This window comes from Styela clava, chromosome 9, assembly GCF_964204865.1.
Source record: "Styela clava chromosome 9, kaStyClav1.hap1.2, whole genome shotgun sequence".
NCBI lineage: Eukaryota > Metazoa > Chordata > Ascidiacea > Stolidobranchia > Styelidae > Styela > Styela clava.
This window is the reverse complement of record NC_135258.1, coordinates 15,555,838-15,567,167: the sequence shown is the minus strand read 5'-3', so window position 1 is coordinate 15,567,167 and position 11,330 is coordinate 15,555,838. Positions and strand designations below refer to the sequence as shown.

Genomic DNA, 11,330 nt, shown 5'->3' with positions numbered 1-11,330 from the left:
GAACGTATTTGCGCGATTTCATTTTCAAATAAATTTCGTACTCGTTTTTATTATTATTATTGAGTTTTTTTAGAAAAAAAGTGAAATTTTGCCTAAACTCACTGAAGAAAATCGAAAATGATATTTTCCAATAGGTAGCCTAATAGAGAAGTAGGTAAGTTAGGCAAATGTGTGTGTTAAATAATTATGTTGAATAAGTTTTCGAGTAAATATGTTAGTAAATAAGTATAGGTATGTAAGTATTTGCATGTTATGCAAAATGTTTACGGATAATATTATAATTACCTATCCTATCTTAATTAAAATTTACCACTTTACTAATATATATCTTGACATACAAAGCAGCCAATAGTATTACGTTTATGATGTTTTGTTAGATAAACGCTCTTTTTATATTCTTGAGAATTGTTTATTCCAAAATTTAAAAGGTTCCATGCTATATTTAAATGAAAATATCGCAATGGATAATTTGTACATCAATAAGATTTTAAACATTTAACTTTTTGACATGTTGTATCTTCTTTGGAGACAGCAATTCGCTTATCTTTTCGGGTTCGAGATCAATCGCTCTCGAAATGACAAGAGACAATAATGGAGGTGTCTCATAGAAAGCGTTTTATCGAGTTATCTTTTAAACACCTGCTCCACCAGTTACTTCTAGGCAAGCTCCGTTAACGTATGAACTCTCATCCGATGCCAGGAATAAACATGCATTTGCAATTTCCTCAGGTTTGCCTATTCGACCCATAGGTATTGTTTTTCTCACTTGTTCCAATAATTCAGGGTTGATTGAGCTAATCATCGGGGTATCTATTGCCCCAGGAAGCACAGCATTACACCGGATTTTATGTAATGGATATTCAGCAGCGATCGTTTTTGTTATACCTAGAACACCGTGTTTGGAAGCACAATAACTACCTTGCCCAAAATACGACATTTTCCCGACGAGGCTAGAAATATTGACAATGCTCCCATTTGAATCTTTCACATTTTCCAGTGATTTTAAAAATTCCCTCGACGTAAGAAATGATCCTCTCAGATTAACCCGAATGACATCATCAAAGTCATCATCTTTCATGTTGACGAATGAATCGCCACGTAATATTCCAGCACAATTTATAAGAATAGTGCATGTTTTTGACAATTCCTTCTGTGACTTCAAAAATGCCTCTCTAACATTTTCAACCGATGACACATCTGTTTCGATAAAACAATGTGTGTTTTGGTGGTTTGTTAACAGCAGTTTAACGGTCTCGGACGCATGTTGGCCGTTGATATCAAGAACGGCAACGCTAGCCCCTTCTCTTGCAAATACTTCACAAACTGCTCTACCTATTCCGCTTCCACCACCGGTAACAATTGCTGCCTTTCCAGTAAGTCTTCCGGGAGCCATTAATATAATATTTATTTGCTACTGAAAAGTTCTAATGAAACGCATATGTATTGAATAATTTATAATGATTTAAATAAAAACTGCCGTCCATATCGTTAATACGAGATTCATACGATTGATTCATTCACAGCCTGTAGGCCTACATTATACCTTGCACCGTTCAAATTCAGAGTGATTTTGATATTATAATTATAAATTTGTATTATAATTATGTTATTCTTTCCGTTGTCCTTCCGCATTAATTTTTCAAGCAATCTAGGTTTTGGACTATCTACGAATTAGTAGGTTGGGGTAATCCAGGTCATATCCCTGGAATATGAAGGACAGGCAAAGTAAAATCCTTCTAATAGCGACACCTTGCGCTTTTTCATTGCTTAAAACGTGTCGCGTGATAGAGCGACATATTGTGAAAGAACAAGATTTCACTTGCGACACATTTCATATTCAACTCAAAAGCATTAACATTGCTAAGTTATCGATATAATAAAAAAATGATGTTTTTCTGACGTACATACTATTTAATATATATACCTGAAAAATGTTCTGTTTAGATTGAATTGTGAGAGCCCTAATCCTGAGACATCTGGGCGTTGATGAGATCTTATGATACACCATCAGGATTTTTTGCTGTTTGTCCATCTCGCCCAGAAAATGTCTAACTTATTCCGAGAATTTTTAGCTATAAATCGCGCGTAACCTCCAATTTATTGCCATAGCAACAATGGTCAAATGTAGCAAAACAGCTACGGGGTGGGTGCATAAATCATACGTAGAACGAGTTAACCAAAACAATTTGTTAACGTGTTTGACTTCCCGCAAACCACTATATCATATATACAAAAAATTTGATGAATCGATCATACCTTATTTTGCTAGACCGCATTTAAATTGAAAACTCAAACAAGGTTTCTGTCGTCTATTATCCTCACCGACAACATACTTTCATTATTCAAAATGGCGTGGGCTGAATAGCTTCGATGTACGTTTTCAATGCGTAATTGACTGCGATACTGAGACGTTCAGTCAAGATCTGAAAAATATGCAGATTACTCTCTAAACTCGAAACGGTGTCTCTTGATTGCTAAACGTCAACATACAAAATGCATAACGCCAATAATTACGCTAGTCGTCAGCTGCCGTGCACGTAACCCATTTGCTGAGGTCATCTAACGTTTAAAACAAATAAACAAGAACGGTTTCGTTGATTATCAATAGTATTCCAAAAACTAATTTGAGCGAAACCCCTGCATCCCACCCCACAAATGCAAAATCTGCAAATTCTGATATATAATACATAATTATATCTGACCTACATCAGGTATCTGCTTCGATCGAACGTCCTCCGGCCGATATCGTCTGATGCCCAAAGTATTATAAAGTAAATAGTAATGAAACTGCCTTTTTCCTCATAGTTTACACCGTTTACTTTTTTGAAATCACGCCAAAATGAAAAGTTCTGTTGAAACGCATATGTATTGAATAATTTAAAATGATTCAAATAAAAACTGCCGTCCATATCGTTAATACGAGATTCATACGATTGATTCATTCACAGCATGTAGGCCCACATTATACCTTGCACCGTTCAAATTCAGAGTGATTTTGATATTATAATTATAAATTTATATTATAATTATGTTATTCTTTCCGTTGTCCTTCCGCATTATTTTTCTAAGCAATCTAGGTTTTGGACTATCTACGAATTAGTAGGTTGGGATAATCCAGGTCATATCCCTGGAATATGAAGGACAGGCAAAGTAAAATCCTTTTAATAGCGACACCTTGCGCTTTTTCATCGCTTAAAACGTGTCGCGTGATAGAGCGACATATTGTGAAAGAACAAGATTTCACTTGCGACACATTTCATATTCAACTCAAAAGCATTAGCATTGATAAGTTATCGATATAATAAAAAAATGATGTTTTTCTGACGTACATACTATTTAATATACCTGAAAAATGTTCTGTTTAAATTGAATTGTGAGAGCCCTAATCCTGAGACATCTGGGCGTTGATGAGATCTTACGATACACCATCAGGCTTATTTTGCTATTTGTCCATCTCGCCCAGAATATGTCTAACTTATTCCGAGAATTTTTAGCTATAAATCGCGCGTAACCTCCAATTTATTGCCATAGCAACAATGGTCAAATGTAGCAAAACAGCTACGGGGTGGGTGCATAAATCATACGTAGAACGAGTTAACCAAAACAATTTGTTAACGTGTTTGACTTCCCGCAAACCACTATATCATATATACAAAAAATTTGATGAATCGATCATACCTTATTTTGCTAGACCGCATTTAAATTGAAAACTCAAACAAGGTTTCTGTCGTCTATTATCCTCACCGACAACATACTTTCATTATTCAAAATGGCGTGGGCTGAATAGCTTCGATGTACGTTTTCAATGCGTTATTGACTGCGATACTGAGACGTTCAGTCAAGATCTGAAAAATATGCAGATTACTCTCTAAACTCGAAACGGCGTCTTTTGATTGCTAAACGTCAACATACAAAATGCATAACGCCAATAATTACGCTAGTCGTCAGCTGCCGTGCACGTAACCCATTTGCTGAGGTCATCTAACGTTTAAAACAAATAAACAAGAACGGTTTCGTTGATTATCAATAGTATTCCAAAAACTAATTTGAGCGAAACCCCTGCATCCCACCCCACAAATGCAAAATCTGCAAATTCTGATATATAATGCATAATTATATCTGACCTACATCAGGTATCTGCTTCGATCGAATGTCCTTCGGCCGATATGGTCTGATGCCCAAAGTATTATAAAGTAAATAGTAATGAAACTGCCTTTTTCCTCATAGTTTACACCGTTTACTTTTTTGAAATCACGCCAAAATGAAAAGTTCTAATGAAACGCATATGTATTGAATAATTTATAATGATTCAAATAAAAACTGCCGTCCATATCGTTAATATGAGATTCATACGATTGATTCATTCACAGCCTGTAGGCCTACATTATACCTTGCACCGTTCAAATTCAGAGTGATTTTGATATTATAATTATAAATTTATATTATAATTATGTTATTCTTTCCGTTGTCCTTCCGCATTATTTTTTCAAGCAATCTAGGTTTTGGACTATCTACGAATTAGTAGGTTGGGGTAATCCAGGTCATATCCCTGGAATATGAAGGACAGGCAAAGTAAAATCCTTCTAATAGCGACACCTTGCGCTTTTTCATCGCTTAAAACGTGTCGCGTGATAGAGCGACATATTGTGAAAGAACAAGATTTCACTTGCGACACATTTCATATTCAACTCAAAAGCATTAGCATTGATAAGTCATCGATATAATAAAAAAATGATGTTTTTCTGACGTACATACTATTTAATATACCTGAAAAATGTTCTGTTTAAATTGAATTGTGAGAGCCCTAATCCTGAGACATCTGGGCGTTGATGAGATCTTATGATACACCATCAGGATTATTTTGCTGTTTGTCCATCTCGCCCAGAAAATGTCTAACTTATTCCGAGAATTTTTAGCTATAAATCGCGCGTGACCTCCAATTTATTGCCATAGCAACACTGGTCAAATGTAGCAAAACAGCTACGGGGTGGGTGCATGAATCATACGTAGAACGAGTTAACCAAAACAATTTGTTAACGTGTTTGACTTCCCGCAAACCACTATATCATATATACAAAAAATTTGATGAATCGATCATACCTTATTTTGCTAGACCGCATTTAAATTGAAAACTCAAACAAGGTTTCTGTCGTCTTTTATCCTCACCGACAACATACTTTCATTATTCAAAATGGCGTGGGCTGAATAGCTTCGATGTACGTTTTCAATGCGTTATTGACTGCGATACTGAGACGTTCAGTCAAGATCTGAAAAATATGCAGATTACTCTCTAAACTCGAAACGGCGTCTTTTGATTGCTAAACGTCAGCATACAAAATGCATAACGCCAATAATTACGCTAGTCGTCAGCTGCCGTGCACGTAACCCATTTGCTGAGGTCATCTAACGTTCAAAACAAATAAACAAGAACGGTTTCGTTGATTATCCGGTTTCGATTAACGGTTTCGCATCCCACCCCACAAATGCAAAATCTGCAAATTCTGATATATAATGCATAATTATATCTGACCTACATCAGGTATCTGCTTCGATCGAACGTCCTCCGGCCGATATGGTCTGATGCCCAAAGTATTATAAGGTAAATAGTAATGAAACTGCCTTTTTCCTCATAGTTTACACCGTTTACTTTTTTAAAATCACGCCAAAATGGCTTCGTCCATAATTTTCCATTTATGGCTTCGCATGAAACTTTTACAGAAGGAGGCGCTTTTTGTTCTTTAACTTTGATTTGTCTAGGATTATGATACAAAGCGCTATTCAGGTCTTAGATTATATTTTGTCAAATTTTTCAAACTGATATTGCTAATCAGAATTTATTACGTAATTTCATTTCTAATAATATGTCAGCAGCATTATAAGATTGAAACTCGCTGTAGGTACTTGAACGGAGTTGTTTTGATATTTAGCATTTTGTCCATAGAGTCATGTTTGGTTAGTGCTGGTTTCTAATCTGAAAGTACCATAATACTAATCGTCGAATGCATTCATTTACCCGAATCCATGCTTGTTTTTCATTGTCTTCTAAACCAAGTCAAAATATCGTTTTAATGTTTTTATTTAATTCGTGTGAACACTCGTAAATGACGTCAGGTACACGATGTCATATGGCAGGGGTCGGCATTCGACAACCTTTTGTCGCTCGCGGGACAAAATTAAGGGTTGCAACCATTTTTCTGAGTTTTGTTGCCATTTGACTAATTATCATTAAATTATAGGCTCATTAAACGAGTAATTGTGAATTATATACTTATGAAGTCATAGTATAATTTATTTTACACGTGTCTCACAATAAACTATGTTACGTAGAGAATATATTCGTCAAAACAGCAGTTTTGGGGTCTCATGTACTTTCTTACCTGAATAACTTCTAGTGGGCGTGGCGTAACAATTTTTGGATATATGATTCCTGACCCCCCCCTGATGACGTCATCCAAAAATTACGTCACTGCTACGTCACAATAACGAAATACAACTTGCCAAAGTTTAGCGACGGTCACCCGTAATGGCGTCTACGAGTATGTCAACAAACTCAATACGTCACCGACCTCTCTCTTATCGGGGTCGTTGTGCAGAGCTCAAATAAACAAGCATCACAAGCGACTAAATTGTCGCCAAGGAACGTTCACGATATCCCATTCTGACCAATTTCTGTCCAGAAATAGAGCGTTATACGATACAGCTCTAACCAAGGCTTTAGACAAGCAGAAAACACATGTTATTTTACGCTATGGTTGAAGTTGGGTACCACACACATAAAGACTTGTTATTTTTTGTCCAGCTCCAGCAAAAGCTCATGTATTGTGCTACGATCTATCAATAGGGGGGTATACGATACCGCTCTACGCAAGGCTTTAGACAAACAGAAAGAACATTTAATTCACGCAATGATTGAGGTTGGGTACCGCATACATAAATACTTGTTATTTAATATCCAGAGACTGATCATGTATTGTGCCACATTTTATTAATAGGACGTGGAACGCTTTCACTCTATGCACGGCTTTAGATAAGCAGAAACCGACATATTAATTTGCCTTAGCGCAATGGATGTAGTTTCTTACCTCAATAACTTATACTTATCTTAGCGTAACAATTATTGCATATAATAGTCCTGACCCTCACCTGACTTCATGTTCCAAAAATTACGTCAATGCGACTTCACAATAACGAAATAGTGCTTGCCTAATAAAAGCGACCATAATGCAATCGTGATAAATACGCCTGTGTGTCCGGTATGGGTGTAGTTTCGTACCTCAATAAATTCTAGTTAACTTAGCGTAACAATTTTTGCACGTAATATTCCTGACCCTCACCTGATTTGATCATCAAAAAATTACGTCAATACGACGTCACAATAACGAAATAACGCTTGCCCAATATTAGCGACGATTACTAGTAATGACACCTATGGATGTAGTTTTTTACCTCAATAACTTATACTCATCTTAGCGTAACAATTTTTGCATATATCATTCCTGACCCTCACCTGACTTCGTCATCTAAAAATTACGTCAATGCGAATTCACAATAACGAAATAGAGCTTGCTCAATAATAGCGACGATTACTATTAATGCCACCTATGGATGTAGTTTCTTACCTCAATAACTTATACTTATCTTAGCGTAACAATTATTGCATATAATATTCATGACCTTCACCTGACTTCATGTTCCAAAAATTACGTCAATGCGACTTCACAATAACGAAATAGAGCTTGCCTAATAATAGCGACCATAATGCAATCGTGATAAATACGTCTGTGTGTCCGCTATGGATGTAGTTTCTTACCTCAATAACTTCTAGTTAACTTAGCGTAACAATTTTTGCATATAATATTCATGACCTTCACCTGACTTCGTCATCCAAAAATTACGTCACTGCAACGTCACAATAACGAAATAGAGCTTGCTCAATAATAGCGACGATTACTATTAATGCCACCTATGGATGTAGTTTCTTACCTCAATAACTTATTCTTATCTTAGCGTAACAATTATTGTATATAATATTCCTGACCCTCACCTGACTTCATGTTCCAAAAATGACGTCAATGCGACTTCACAATAACGAAATAGAGCTTGCCTAATAATAGCGACCATAATGCAATCGTGATAAATACGTCTGTGTGTCCGCTATGGATGTAGTTATTTACCTCAATAACTTCTAGTTAACTTAGCGTAACAATTTTTGCATATAATATTCATGACCTTCACCTGACTTCGTCATCCAAAAATTACGTCACGGCAACGTCACAATAACGAAATAGAGCTTGCTCAATAATAGCGACGATTACTATTAATGCCACCTATGGATGTAGTTCCTTACCTCAATAACTTATTCTTATCTTAGCGTAACAATTATTGCATATAATATTTCTGACCCTCACCTGACTTCATGTTTCAAAAATTACGTCAATGCGACTTCACAATAACGAAATAGAGCTTGCCTAATAATAGCGACCATAATGCAATCGTGATAAATACGTCTGTGTGTCCGCTATGGATGTAGTTTCTTACCTCAATAACTTCTAGTTAACTTAGCGTAACAATTTTTGCACGTAATATTCCTGACCGTCACCTGATTTAATCATCAAAAAATTACGTCAATACGACGTCACAATAACAAAATAGAGCTTGCCTAATAATAGCGACGATTACTGGTAATGCCACCTATGGATGTAGTTTCTTACCTCAATAACTTTTAATTATCTAGCGTAACAATTTTTGCATATAATATTTCTGACCCTCACCTGACTTCATCATCCAAAAATTACGTCAATGCGACTTCACAATAACGAAATAGAGCTTGCCTAATAATAGCGACCATAATGCAATCGTGTTAAATACGCCTGTCTGTCCGCTATTGGTGTAGTTTCATACCTCAATACCTTCTATTAGGCTTAGCGTAACAATTTTTGTATATATGATTCCTGACCCTCACCTGACTTCGTCATCCAAAAATTACGTCACTGCAACGTCACAATCACGAAACAACGCTTGCCCAATAATAGCGACGATTACTAGTAATGCCACCTATGAATGTAGTTTCTTACCTCAACAACTTATACTTATCTTAGCGTAACAATTTTTGCATATAATATTCCTGACCCTCACCTGACTTCGTCATCCAAAAATTATGTCACTGCGACTTCACAATAACGAAATAGAGCTTGCCTAATAATAGCGACCATAATGCAATTGTGATAAATACGCCTGTCTGTCCGCTATGGGTGTAGTTTCGTACCTCAATAACTTCTATTAGGCTTAGCGTAACAATTTTTGTATATAATATTCCTGACCCTCACCCGACTTCGTCATCCAATAATTACGTCACTGCAACGTCACAATAACGAAATAGAGCTTGCCCAATAATAGCGACGTTATTCGTAATGGCACCTATGGATGTAGTTTCTTACCTCAATAACTTCTAGTTAACTTAGCGTAACAGTTTTCGCATATAATATTCCTGACCCTCACCTGATTTCGTCATCAAAAAATTACGTCAATGCGAATTCACAATAATGAAATAGAGCTTGCCCAATAATAGCGACGATATTCGTAATGACACCTACGGATGTAGTTTTGTACCTCAATTACCTATAGTTAACTTAGCGTAACAATTTTCGCATATAATATTCCTGACCCTCACCTGACTTCGTCATCCAAAAATTACGTCACTGCAACGCCACAATAACGAAATAGAGCTTGCCCAATAATAGCGACGGTATTCGTAATGGCACCTATGGATGTAGTTTCCTACCTCAATAACTTCTAGTTAACTTAGCGTAACAATTTTGCTGACTTCGTCATCCAAAAATTACGTCAATGCGACTTCACAATAACGAAATAGAACTTGCCTGATAATAGCGACAATAAAGAACTCGTAATAATTACGCCTGTGTGTACGCTATGGGTGTAGTTTCGTACCTCAATAACTTCTATTAGGCTTAGCGTAACTATTTTTGCATATATCATTCCTGACCCTCACCTGACTTCGTCATCCAAAAAGTACGTCAAAGAAACGTCACAATCACGAAATACGGCTTGCACAATAATAGCGACGATATTCGTAATGGCTGCAAACTCCACACCCATGTAGAAATGATGGGCAATGACCCCAAGATGAATAATCACAAATAAAAAAAACTTTATGTCTGAAATCAAACTTGGGCCAAAAAGGTCCCCTTATCTGCCGGACTAAGACTTTGGATGGACTTTGGATAATGAGAAACAGGCATATTAATTTACGGTCCCCCAATGAGTGTAGTGCCACATATACAAAGGCAAATATTTTACGGATCTTGACATTCTATCCCTATAGTCGGATTCGGAAGACTTTTGGCACAGGGTACTCAGATTCTCAAAAAGGACAATGAAAATATTTGAGACAGACGTGTGAATAATTATGCACTACTTTAATGTGTGCTGTATTTGTGATTTCCATTTTATTCCCCTTTCTCTGCGCGACTATGACATAGGCATTTTACTTGTTCTGATTAAAATTTGGCTTTGTTTGGTGCCTATTTCAATTTTGAAAAGCGCTATAATTTTATAGAACACCCACGTTCTACCGAAGGACAAACGTTTAGACATATTGGGTTCCTATACATAGCCGTTGCTATCATTGTATTTAAAGTTTTCTTATTTCGGAAGTTTGTCAGAAGATGCTTCTGTGCTGAGGAAATTGAATAGATCATTTTATAAACATTAAAAACGAAATTGACAATTACTAATATAATTTACCTATTGAGCTCATTGATCATTACAATCATCCAATATGATTATAAGTTCTATTTAAAACGTAACGACAGATAGATGAGAGATGCATCCTGGAAATTAACTCAGGATTGTGAACGAATGCTTAATTATCGATTGCGCTTGAAGTCGAATCCATTCCAAGTTTCAACAGTTAGAAAATTGAAGAGCCTATAAATATGCTCTTCTTTCATCCTTTTTCACATTTCCCCTGAATTACTTGGAGATCAAATACTATACCACTTCCTCCACTATGTCAAATTTCTGTTAACCAATTTTAGCGAGCGAGTGTTCAAAGATCGGTATGAGAACAGAAATCATTTTTCTTAATATTTCGCTGTTAGTGAACCGCAAGATGAAAAAGGTCTGTAAACATTGTAGTGGTATTAACATTTGAAGGATCTTAAGCCGATGGTTTTTGTTGTAAACGGGTACATCAAAGAAATGGATTTAGATATAGTCTATCTGGCGATCATCAGACCTAATTGGTACTTTTTCTGGGTTGATTTACCGTATTATTCTTCAGTTTATTAATACAGACTGCTAAATTAAAT

At 36.1% G+C, this 11,330-nt stretch overlaps 1 pseudogene; it reads right to left on the bottom strand.

Annotated features, from left to right (window-relative positions):
• Window positions 1-20: 20 nt before the first annotated feature.
• Window positions 21-1,519, bottom strand: LOC120339379 ((3R)-3-hydroxyacyl-CoA dehydrogenase pseudogene; annotated as a pseudogene).
• Between the last annotated feature and the right edge of the window lie 9,811 nt (window positions 1,520-11,330).